This window comes from Leuciscus leuciscus (genome assembly GCF_965113295.1).
Source record: "Leuciscus leuciscus genome assembly, chromosome: 3".
Lineage (NCBI taxonomy): Eukaryota > Metazoa > Chordata > Actinopteri > Cypriniformes > Leuciscidae > Leuciscus > Leuciscus leuciscus.
The window spans coordinates 59,203,447-59,216,800 of record NC_138727.1 but is presented as its reverse complement, the minus strand read 5'-3'; the positions used below and the strand labels follow the sequence as shown (position 1 = coordinate 59,216,800).

General features: G+C 39.3%; 1 protein-coding gene and 1 long non-coding RNA gene across 3 annotated transcripts in view; one reads left to right on the top strand and one right to left on the bottom strand.

Moving 5' to 3' along the window:
* LOC309493657 (uncharacterized protein) overlaps nucleotides 1-13,354 on the bottom strand; it is a 117,630-nt gene that overhangs the window by 3,802 nt on the left and 100,474 nt on the right. The window lies entirely within an intron of this gene.
* On the top strand, nucleotides 8,292-12,571 carry LOC309494002. Its single transcript, XR_014204180.1, has 2 exons — nucleotides 8,292-8,572; nucleotides 8,644-12,571. It is a non-coding gene; the product is annotated as an uncharacterized lncRNA (long non-coding RNA).

The following is a 13,354-nucleotide window of genomic DNA, read 5'->3' as shown; positions in this document are numbered from 1 at the left end:
ATTCAGCAAAAAATATCATACACTACTACAGGGATTATATAAATACTTACATACACTATGTCTCTAGAACAGACACTCAAAACACACTTTTCCATTTCTTTAAGACACTTTAGCTCATTGTTCTCGTTTAGGGGAATGTTTTGTTGCAGGTGTTTTGGTTCTGCTCTGCCTGTGCTTATCATTTGACCCAGTTTTCCAGTGTATCTGATTAATAATTTCATTCACCTGTCCTGTTAATTATCTCATTAGTTCTTGTGTATTTATTCTCCCTGTCTGGTTCTGTTCTTCGTCTGGGGCCTGTTCCATGAAGGTAGCTGAACAAACTCAGGGTTACAGGATTGGTTTTGAGTTGACAAAACCAAACCGATGCAATCAGGCGTTCCATGACGCAGCTCATAAACTTTCTCTGTCAACTCAGGCTTTGATCCTTAAAGGTCCCATATTGTCAAAACTGAAATTCCCTGGCTTTTTTCATGATAACAGAGGTCTAGGGGTTGTGTAACTACCATATAAGTTTCACAACAGTCGATCCACAGACACAAGCACACAGTCTGCATAAAGTAGCTGTGCCTTTTCACGAGCCATTGTGACTTTCGTATAAATGTGACGTCAGAACTACTCAGTCACCGCCAGTAGCGGTTTTTGGCACGGGCGAACCGGGCAATCGCCCGGGGCTGCATTTTTGGGGGGGGCGGCGCCGCTGGCACGAGCAGAAAATAAAAATACAAAAAATAAATCTGCGCCGCGAAGCGGTTTTCTATTATCTATCATTTCACTGTGTGGGGAATTGGCAAATTTGCGCCCCCTGCAGCTGCAGGCGCCCCTGCTTGCTGAGAAGATGCCGTGCACAGAAGCTGTTTGTTTGAGAAGGGGAAAGGGGAGGGGGCGCGGAGGCGCGGGCGCGGATGACAGTTCACCTCTGGGTCTCTCCCAAATGGAACGGACAAGGGGGGGGGGGGGGGGGGAACGGGGGATCCATATAGTTATCTAAGTCAGTCACACCTCGACTTTCTTCCAAATAACGCACATTTCATTCAGAATATTATAAATACAGGCCTCTATATTTCCTGCACATTTTGGTTTTTCTGAATTGTCTGCATGGCTAATAAAAATAGGTAATACAAAACGATTACTTGGTCACCACCACCAAGGTGAATTCCACCTTGGCTCGCCCAGGGTGTAATTCAATGTAGAACCGCGACTGGTCACCGCCTTCAGTGCCACCCCCACCAATGATGGGTCACTCAGAAAACAACAGGCCAATCAGAAGAGATGCTCATGAATATTAAGTAGACGGGCCAAAATCGACCTGTTCTTGGCAGAGCTCCTGAGAAAGGAGTTGTAAAATATATATTGAGATTTTTGGTACTTGTACCACAAATATATATTCTTAAGGACATCAAAACCTAAAATCAAACTTCAGAAACATGTACATTATGGGACCTTTAAGCTATGATTACTCCACGCGCGCATGCACATAAAAGAGTGATGTTGGCACCGAACAACCAATCGTGTTCGATATGGATAGAGCGAGAACTATATATAGATTATTCTTCAGAAATACGAAGAATATAGAAATGTCTTTCAAGCACGCAGTAACACTGTCTCTGCTGCCAAAGCAAGAGAACAATCTTGGAGGAAGATTATTGATTGCGTTAATGCGCAAGTTAAACAAATGCATTCTATAGGCCATTAATGTAAAATTATGTATATAATCATAATTGCATTAAATGCTAAAATGAAAAGTGTGTGTTCATATGTTAATATATAAAACATTTGTATGTATGTGTGTGTGTGTGTGTGTGTGTATATGTGCTATGTGCATTTAAAGGTGAACTAAGTAACTTTTTTTACCTTAACTGAACAGCTTCGGAGTCATTGGAATGGTTATATTACTTATTTCAGGTTGAATGGTGGTCGTTTCGCACCCCCCTGGTGCCCGTGAGCGGAAAATACGCACTTGCAACTTTGAGCCGGCAGGCCGCCGGCCGCTGCGTCAGGAAGTATCGCGTGATATCAGGTCTCGCGATGTAAACAATTGCTTTACGGCCAAAAGAAATCTGCTAAAATGCTGTCATTATTGCGCTCCCTCACGCTGTTCGAACCCGAATGAAGAAGACGTTTTAAAGAACGTCCCATCTGCTTTGATGTCGTTGATCTATAGCCTCTGGTGTCTGAGAATCACCAACGAGTTTTTACGACAGTGTTGTCAAATATCTATTCCGAAGCTGTGGGGGGAGCTCTAGAGAGAAACCTGCGAGCAAAAAGCGAGAATACAGCGAAGAAGTCCCGAAGCTACTGAGTGCTGCTTTAACCCTCTGGGGACCAAAAACGCGCCCGCGCGTTTTGCTCGTTTTTTTTTTTTAGCAATGAAAATAAACACTAAATGCTCTGTTAATTTTGATCTTTCATTTTCGTGTAATACATCAATCGATCCTGTTCAGTTTCTATTTTTTTTCTGTATACTCACAATAAAAATAAAGTGTTTTGCTTTTTGACAAATAAAGAAAAATTAACATGATGCGATTTCTGCCTTCTCTCTGTCAGTAAACTCCCGTTTGAAACGCGTTCGAAAATTATCTATAACTCCGCGAAAATTCAGTCAAACAGGCAAACAGACCCACGGGCATAAAGCTTGAGATCGCAGCTTTTAAATGAAGTCATTTATATAAAAAACAAATATTCTTAGTTTCTGTAATCTGTATACAAAGAGAGCGACTCCAGTCGACCTCATTACGAGATGATTCACAGTAATGTGACCACTCCCCGGAGAGCGCGTGCTTTTCAAATGCAAATTCCGAGAACCATTTCAGATCTGTGAAACGCCCACATCAGCTGTAAACAAAGTGCGTCGCGAGTGAGACATTATAGCCTTTATGGAGAAAAGTTTTGATGAGGAGAAATATCTCCTGATATGAGCAGCAGATCGCGCTGAGGAGTGAGGTAGGCTGTTTTCTTTTCTCAAGTGTGGAATAACGTTATGGAATAACGTTAGTGTAGGCCTATGTAAACCGCAAAAAGATGAATCGCATTTCTATAATATGACTCGCGTTTCTGTGAGATGAATGAAGGGTACATATTTGTAAAGAGTGTTTAGCCTAAATATGAATCGCGCGTCTGTGTGTGAAAGAATAAACTGCTTTGCTATAGCCTACTGAGATGAGTAAAATCGACTGGAATATGTCGAAATAAAATGTATTTGTATTTAGCAACGTAAATGAACATTTATATGCCCTGATATTTCAATAAAACAACGTTAGTCAGGCGTTAGTCACACTATTTTTGTCAAAAATAAAGTCATAGACTAAGATGTTAGATGTTCCATTGTTGGCTATATTCAAACTAATGAATACATATGATAAAATGTAGGCCTATAATCTTTTTTTTCTTTCTTTTTTTTTTTTTACAAAGAAAGAGTACACTTGAAATATTGTTGAAATTGTAATTATTGTTGTAATTGTAACATTTTTAATAAAATAGCTAAACATATTTACAAGATAGATGTAAGCGAAATCTTAAATGGTCAATATAAGTATTCTTCTAAATACATTGTCCTTGCATTGTGGCTCAGTCAGTGTCACACCTGAATGAATGGCTATTCAGAGTCATTATGCAGAGTGGGTGGGACATCCCAGGTGTAAACTACTCCTTCACGCCCCCCTCGCATATTGGCTTTCCAAGCAAAACCTGTTTTACACCATTTAAATCAATGTATTTTTTTTTGTGAACGATAAAGCAAGACTATTTTCACATAATTTTGAAGCCAGTACTCAAAGGTACAACATCAATTAGACAAAAGTCTTGTGGACACATATTTAATATGTGTTTTGTGGTCTTAATTCAGCCACTTTCATTTTTATTTTTTCCAATAACCACGCATAAACATTATTCTCTTAAAAATACAAACATCTACATACACATTGCTCGCATATTTTGGTAGCCCTGTTTGTGCTATATAGAGTGATTTTACACCTTTGCCATTAACATGTTTATAAATAACTGAAAAAAGCACAAATTTCAAGGCATGTCAGAACATCTCAAGGGCTCCAAAAACACCTTGGTCCCCAGAGGGTTAAGCTGTATGTGTTTGTGTGTATGTAAAATGTGAATGTATCCTAATAAAGATTGATATTATTTCCCCTCCTGCTTGGCGACAATTAGAAGAGGCCCAAGTACAGGGTATAACCCTTGCTGCAATACCTTTTGTTTCTATAAACTATTTGAAGAAATTGACCTCTAACCCACTAATTGTTGGTACTTCTAAAATTGTTGCAGACCTCAGGGAAAAGATGAAATGCAAGCAGACTATGTTCAGATCCACTGCTTTTTATTACAATCCTTTTCTACCCCCTGTCCTCAAAGATGGCATAGCCAAACAGTGGTATGATCAAGGCATCCAAACCTTTGACAAATTTTATGAGGAGGATACACTCATGTCGTTTGAGCAATTACAACAGAAATTTACCCTTCCCTCTAAATTTTTCTTTAAATACCTGCAAATTAGACACTACATTCAGACCCAACAAGGTGGTCGTTTATCTAAACTTCCTCTTTCACCTCTTGAGGCTATCTTGGCAGAGAAAAAAGGTCCTAAGGGTCTCATCTCTTTTATCTATACCAAGTTGTTACAACTGATGGCTGGTAACATTCGTGACGTAAAATCAAAGTGGGAAAAAGACTTGGAGTGCTCATTCACAGATGACGAATGGAAAGCAATATGTGAGAAAGCTCAGACTTTTTCTATCAATAGTCGTCATAAACTCATCCAATTTAATGTGATACATAGAGTTTGCTATACTCCAGTTAGATTGCACTCTTTCAAAAGCTCTTACTCAGAGATCTGTCCTAGATGTAAAGCAGATAGAGGGACTCTTCTACAGATGCTGTGGTCTTGCCCTGACTTGGAAGAATATTGGAAAGGGGTTTTAGAGATTATTGCTATAGTTGTAGGTACTAATGTGCCTAGAGAACCTAGACTTACCCTCTTAGGGGATACTACACTACTTGATCAACAAATAATTAATCTGAGATTTGTCAGACTAGCTCTACTAGCAGCCATAAAATGTATAACTTTGAGATGGAAGGATCCTAATCCACCTTATACTTCCATGTGGATTAAAGAAGTGTCATCTTACATGCCTTTGGAAAAAATTGCATTTCGTTTGAAAAAGCGTCAAGATTTGTTTGTCAAATACTGGGGTAGCTTCATTTCTTACTTGGGTATAACAGGACAGAATGCTTAGAACCTAATTTTTTTTATATTTTCTTGTTTAATTTTATTCATGGTCTATTTGTGGCTTTATGGGTTGAGGTTTGGGGCATGTTTAGGGCAGTATGTGCGGGGATGAAAGATTTGCTTTGATTATTCTGTACTTTGTACTTTGTGTTTAACTTGGAAAAACCCAATAAACATAATGTTCAAAAAAAAAAAAAAGATTGATATTCATTGATTTTTAGATGCAACCCCAACTCCAAATGTTCTTGGCAGCAGATCAAGACAAAATATAAAAATATAATTCAAAGTGGTAAGTATTTACCACAACCTTTTATTATTTTTGTGAACATTTTATCACAAACACTTGTTTGCAGCAAACAAAAAAAAAAAAGTGTGAAATTCATAAAACCGGTGGAGGGTCACTCCTCCAGAATACACTGGCGGAGGAGTTGCTCTAAGTAACAATAAGGGACGACCGATTATGGATGGGATTACAGGTGCTGTACAATCTGACCCTGGTTCTGGCTCCTCGGAGCAAGTAACACTGGGTGTATGTGTGCAATGCATTACAAATTTTTTGAGTTAATGTGAGTTGACAGAGAAAGTTTATGAGCTGCGTCATGGAAAGCCTGATTGCATCGGTTTGGTATTGTCAACTCAAAACCAATCCTGTAACCCTGAGTTTGTTCAGCTACCTTCATGGTACAGGCCCCAGATGAAGAACAGAACCAGACAGGGAGAATAAATACACAAGAACATGTGGCGGAAGACAAAACTTGTAGTCCATTATAACATCTACAAAGACAGCCTTCATGCTTTCAATATGGAACTAGGCAAAGCTAGACAGACTTTCTTCTCAAATATTATAAACTGCAATTTAAACAACACACGCACTCTTTTTGCTACTGTAGAGAGACTGACAACCCCCCCAAGCCAGATTCCCAGTGAAATGCTCTCAGACAGCAAGTGCAGTGAGTTTGCTTCTTTCTTCTCTGACAAAATCAATAATATCAGAAAGGTGATCAGCACATCCTTGAGTTGCGCTGAGGTCAGACAGATCAGACCACCTGAGAAAGTAGTTACTATGTCTGATTTCAAAGAAATTGATGGCAAAATTTTGGAAGAAACCGTACAGCACCTTAAAACATCAACATGCGCCCTTGACACACTTTCCACATCTTTTTTTCAAAAGTGTGTTAAACAGTTTAGAAGCAGATCTTCTAGAAGTGGTAAATGCCTCACTTCTCTCTGGGAGTTTTCCAAACTCCCTGAAAACTGCAGTTGTCAAGCCCCTCCTGAAAAAGAGCAATCTGGATAAGACCATATTAAGCAACTACAGACCGATCTCAAATCTTCCTTTCATAGGCAAGATCATTGAAAAAGTTGTCTGATACTTTGACAATTTTCAATCTGGTTTCCGACCGCATCACAGCACAGAGACAGCGCTCATAAAGATAATAAACGATATTCGCTTAAATACTGATTCAGGCAAATTATCAGTGCTGGTACTACTCGACCTCAGTGCTGCATTTGACACTGTCGATCATAACATACTTCTTGACAGGCTGGAAAACTGGGTGGGGCTTTCTGGGATAGTCCTAAAATGGTTCAGGTCATACTTAGATGGGAGAGGTTATTATGTGAGTATAGGAGACCATAAGTCTGAGTGAACATCCATGACATGCGGAGTCCCTCTAGGCTCAATTCTTGCGCCACTCCTGTTCAACCTGTACATGCTCCCAATGAGCCAAATAATGAGAAATAACCAAATTGCTTACCACGGCTATGCAGACGACACACAGCTGTACTTAGCCCTATCGCCTAATGATTACAGCCCCATTGACTCCCTGTGCTGATGCATTGATGAAGTCAACAGTTGGATGTGCCAAAACTTTCTTCAGTTAACCCTCTACTGCATGAATTTTGATGACACATGATAAAAATTATTTCACATCATTTCCTGGCTCATTTGGGAACATTTTATTGATTTATTGAAAAATGTCCCTCCCCCAACCCCCCCACCCCAAAATATTTTTTTGTTGCCTGAGGGCAACGTTATGCAACAATGGTAAAGAATCATAGAGAAAATGATCATTATACAATTCTCAGAGAGCAATACAAAAATAAAAAAAATTATTAAAAAATGTCAAGAAATCATTTAAGTAAAAAGGGAAAAACACTTAAATAACTCTGACTGGCAATCCAATGGACGAGTCTGGGTTTGGCAGGAAAACGGTACTTGCCTGACTGCATTGTGCCAAGTGTAAAGTTTTGTAGAGGGGGGATTATGGTGTGGGGTTGTTTGGTGGAGGGGGGATTATGGTGTGGGGTTGTTTGGTGGAGGGGGGATTATGGTGTGGGGTTGTTTTTCAGGGGTTGGGCTTTGCCCCTTAGGTCCAGTGAAAGGAACTCCTAATGCTTTAGCATACCAAGACAATTTGGACAATTTCATGCTCCCAACTTTGTGGGAACAGTTTGTAGATGGCCCCTTTCTGTTCTAACATGACTGTGGATGCTGCACATTAGTGTCACTTTGGTGACTTTGGGTGTTCCTGTGCACCCAGGAACCCTACATCTTCCCTACTTGTAACACATTATTTGCCATTGTGAGGTATTGTCCAAGACATCCTTGAAAAGTACCCCTTATCGCATAACGTTGCCCTGAGGCAACAAAAAGAAAAACTGAATTTGTGAACATGCAAAATAAAAAGAAATTCACAAAACCTGCCAAAAGGCTTCTCTACACCTTCATACACACACACATATTTTTTATGTACAGTTCATGTCATTTTAAATATGATTACTAAAGCAAATAATCTTGCTTTCATCTCACACCATGTGCTCCTGTGACCATGTGTCAGAAAAGGACGTCCCGCCTTCAAATGGTGCTTGATAGTGACTCCCAAACCTTATTGGACTGTTCTTTGATACTTTTTCAAACATTCTAATTGGTTGCAATCATTTAAAGAAAAATGTACTGAACACAGGGCTTAAGAAAACTTTCCGTTGCCTGGGGGCAACGCTATGCAGTAGAGGGTTAAACAAAGACAAAACTGAAGTCATTACGTTTGGAAACAAAGATGAAGTTCTCAAGGTGAACGCATACCTTCACTCTAGGGGTCAAACAACTAAACATCAAGTCAGGAATCTTGGTGTGACACTAGAGTCAGACCTTAGGTCCAGTAGTCATGTCAAAGCAATAACTAAATCAGCATACTATCATCTCAAAAATATTGCAAGAATTAGATGCTTTGTTTCCTGACAAGACTTAGAGAAACTTGTGCATGCTTTCATCACCAGCAGGGTGGATTATTGTAATGGACTCCTCACTGGCCTTCCCAAAAAGACCATAAGACAGTTGCAGCTCTTACAGAACGCTGCCGCTAGGATTCTTAGCAGAACCAGAAAATATGAACATATCACACCAGTCCTCAGGTCTTTACACTGGCTCCCAGTTAGATTTAGGATTGATTTTAAAGTATTATTACTGGTATATAAATCATTCAATGGCCTAGGACCTAAATACACTGCAGATATGCTCACTGAATATAAACCCAACAGATCTCTCAGATCATTAGGATCATATCAGCTAGAAATACCAAGGGTTCACTCTAAGCATGGCGAGTCGGCTTTTAGCTATTATGCTGGAACCAGCTTCCAGAAGAGATCAGATGTGCTCCTACAGTGGTCACATTCAAATCCAGACTCAAAACACTTCTGTTTAGCTATGCATTTACTGAATGAGCACTGTGCCGCTGTTCGTCCGACTGTTTGTACTGTACTGTACTGTACTGTATTTTATTTTATTTTTCTAAACTGTTTTAATTATTCTTATTAGGGGTTCAAGCACGAAGTGCTGAAACCCTATTGTTATTGTTAATTTTCCCATGATGCAACATTCAGACATAAAACTGATCGGGCAGACCAAACCGTAAGTCGTGGAGACTTGAAACTTTGGGGGCTGGTAGTACTCACACCGCCTACAGCGTCACCAAGGCCCGCCCCGGTCGGCCTGACGGGGGCGCTACAGCGCTCAAAAGTACAAAATGGCTCATAACTCATCAACCGTTAGGCCTAGGCTCAAGTGTCTTATATCGTTGGATTCCTTGGCTCGAGGCGGACCAGATGCATGCCTCGGATTTGCTCGCCCTTCAGCGGCAAATTTCGAGTAAATTGCATTTTTTTGAAAAACCTATTTTTGCAAACTTCTCCTAGTTTTTTGGCCCGATCGGAACCAAACCACTGCAAGACTATTCTCTGGAGTCTGACAATCAATAATCATCCAAAAAAAAAAAAAAATTAAATTAACGGTCGATAAGGGGAACCAAAATATTTGATGGCACCAGGGCCACTTTTACTAAAACGGTTATAAATTGTGAACGGAAAGAGATTTTTATGCTAAACTTGGGATACATCTTCCTGAGCTCAATCTGAGATCACTTGAAAAAAATTGCAACAATTGGCCACTTGGTGGCACTATAAAACGGTTATAACTTGTGAACGGAAAGAGATATTTTCGCAAAACTTGGGACACATGTTCATGAGCTCATTCTGAGGTCACGTGAAAAAAAAATCATGACAATTGGCCACTTGGTGGTGCTATAAAATGGTTATAACTTGTTAGCGGAAAGAGATATTTTCGCTAAACTTGGGACACATGTTCATAAGCTCAATCTGAGTTGACATGAAAAAAATCGTGACAATTGGCCACTTGGTGGCGCTATAACAGTGAATAAAATCATGAAAATAGCTATAAGCGCACCCAACCGTTAGTCTACTGAAAATTGGCACGCAGTGTCTTTGTCCAGGGTGCCATAATAGTCTATGAGAACATTGGTGTATCTCAAAAAACTCAGTATACGTCATTGGCACAATGCCTTGAAGGAGCCTTAGAAGTTCCAAGCCAGTGTTTTTTCACAGGAGTGAGCTCCTAAGACTCCTGAATCCTTGCCGAGTCCAACAATACCAAACATGCCAGGTTTCGCCTTATGGTTTTTGTAAGTGTCATTTAGAGCTTTACAAAATTGTGGTTATCTTCAAAGTCGTTAGTCCGATCGAGACAACAACAAAAAAACAAAGGAAATTTGAAAACATAGGTAAATAGCTAAACAATAACACATACATACAATAACTAAAACAAAAAAAAAATATTAAATCCAATCAATTTCACCCATTGATCATTTTGATGCTCTCACATGTTTGAAACAAACAATGATGGATTGTGATGAAATTTGTTTTGAATTGGGACTGGCGAATCCCCGTCCATACTGTCAATGACCATTCGCAAAGACCCGCCCACTTTAGTTACTGTTGCTATGTCTGACAAGCGACGCCACTCTCACACCACACCAAGTTCTCACGCAGTGAAAAATACATTGCGGATCAGAAAAAAGACTGCGCGCTGACAGACAAGTACTTTTGATATGAAACAAAGTCTCACCTTTCAAATGTAGTAATTTTTTAGAGACATATAAACAATAAATACCGTTTTGTGACTCTTTAATGTGTCTGACAGATCACTGTAGACTCGAGGCTCAGTTAAAGCTGCTCGTGAACCGATCATCTCTTCCTTCTAGTTAATTTATAGCATTAAAATAAACATGAATGAACATAAAAGGAATGTTGTTTTAAAGTTCTAAGACGTCAGTACACTTTGTTTTTCAAATTTAAATCCTCCAATGTTAATCTACTAACTCTCCTGACTGCTTTGTTGGACAAAATGGCGGATTATGATTAGTCAGATCGCCTGTCAATCAAACTCCTTGCGAAGGGTCAATTGAGAATGCCCGTGCGCACAATCCTGATCTAATCGACAACTTTGCAGTTGCACATAGGAAAGCCCGGAAAATCCCGCTATAATGTAAGAGAGCATCTTTTTTATGTATTTGGACCTAGGCCTAACAATGTGTTATGGTGCGCTGTCACCAGTGTTTTTTGATGTTGTTTTTTTTGTTGTTGTTGGTGAGCGTATGCTCCTCCTGATTTTGTTAGTCATCTCATATATTATATGCTGTGTATGATCATATCCTGCCCTATTCATGGTAGCCTACTCGCAGACATTGCGTCATCAATATCATCAATTGCGTCATCAAGGGGCCCACCTTGATAATTCTACTTAAAGGGCTGATGAACTGAGAAATCAAAATTTTCTTGAGCTTTTGACATATAAGAGATCATCATACTATAATAATATCCTGTAAAGTCCAATAAAAGCTTTTATAGACATCAGGCTCAGCAAACGACTCGTTTTTCAAAGTGGGGAACTATGACGTCAAAGAGGATAAAACACCGCCTCCACAAAAGAAGATCAACGCCTACTTCAACACGGCCTGTTTAGCCCCGCCCACCGATTCGCCCAAACATGCTAAATAACATAGGACGACATGATAATTGCTAAACCGGATCGAGCTACTTCCAAGCAATAAACATGCTGTTTACTAAATATTGTGCAGTGCCTGTTTGTGGAAGAAGACAGTCTGCATACGCTTCCTTCGGATTCCAGCATGGTTAAACTTTATTAAATCAGTCAATCACAATTTCCCGACACGGATCTGCCAGCAACATGTAAGTAACCATGTGTATTCTAATGCCTGATCTGCGATCAGTGATTTCTGTGTAATTATTCAAGTTCAGATATTTCTCTTAAAATAGTTCAATACTGTTTATGCATCAGTGACTAAACGATCAACTTCACATAATTTCTCGTAGAATTATGAAAATAATATTTTTTAAACTGAAAGCGATCAAAGAACGATCCCTTTCCAATCGCCCAAGCTGTCAATCAAACAGCACAGCGCGAGCCGCGAGAGCTTATCTGGACACTTACCAAACTCGTGATGAAATAATGACACTGTTACACTACACAACGAAGCTCTTACTGTGTATTCACATCGTGTTTGCATTGTGATTTGGTGTAAGCATTTGTGAGAGTGCAAAAATTGCGTTGCAATGATAAGATCTTTATTCACGCGATCAGACTGTCTGTCATCTGCTCAGTCAGTGCTCATCATGCTGCAACCTTTCATGTGATGGAATAGATTTAAATATAATGTTTTAAACAATACTTTTCACGATTTGTTAATCTCGATAGCTGTAATAGTAAAAACGTAGTAAAAGTTTTCGAGAGAGTTCATATAATACTAGCTATTTCATATGCAAGCATGTCAGCCAATCACAGCAGTGGGCGTTTGCACTGCAGTCTCACAGCAGACACGCCCCTTAAAACAGAGCGTTCAAATCTGAGGCTGAAATCAGGCTTGGAAAAATGGCTTTTATTTATAAATTATGAAAATTTTTGATGTAAAAATCATACTAACATTATAAGGGCACCCCAGGCAACATTATAAAATAATAAAACAATCCAGTTCATGACCCCTTTAAGAGCCCGGTGTTGGCTCGTTACGCCACTGAATATAATTGTCTAAACTCCTTATCAAAATTACATATTTACAACAAATTTGACACACATATATGGGCACACTTTGAGTACTACTAATAAAAGTGGTGGAGATCAGGCAAGACTGTAAGAAGACTCAGGCAAAAAGGTGCTATAACTGTAAAAACGCTTTAAAACCATATATTTCCTATGGTAAACTGCCTGTATTGGCTGTAAATGGTTTTTTCCATCTATTATGTCAGTGGTTACATGCTTGCTAAATAAAACTTAATAACTTTTGATGCTTTTGTGCTTAAAGGCCTTAATTGCTTGAACTCCAATACTTGCTGCTTGCAGCTTTAATTTCTTTTTATTATTTTAATTTCTTCTATGTAAAGCACTTTGAATTGCCATTGTGTATGAAAAGTGCTATATAAATAAACTTGCCTTGCCTTGTTAGATATGGCTGACTGTATGTTCTGCAGTAGAGGGAAATGCAGTGTCTCTGTTGAAGCCAGCACACATACACACAGTCTCCCACACAGAAGTCAGTATGCAGCAGACAGAACACCATGAACATAACCTGCTTTATAACAGTAATGCTTTACACTGGCCTACTTTTATTTATTAGGGTGAAGCAAATGATGAAGACACTCTGTGTGTGTGTGCTCAGACAGTTGCTGAGGTGAATGACTTTTTATTATGGCACACATTTGAATCTCATAATTAAGTAACTGGCCCTTACACATCTCTTTTATTGTAGG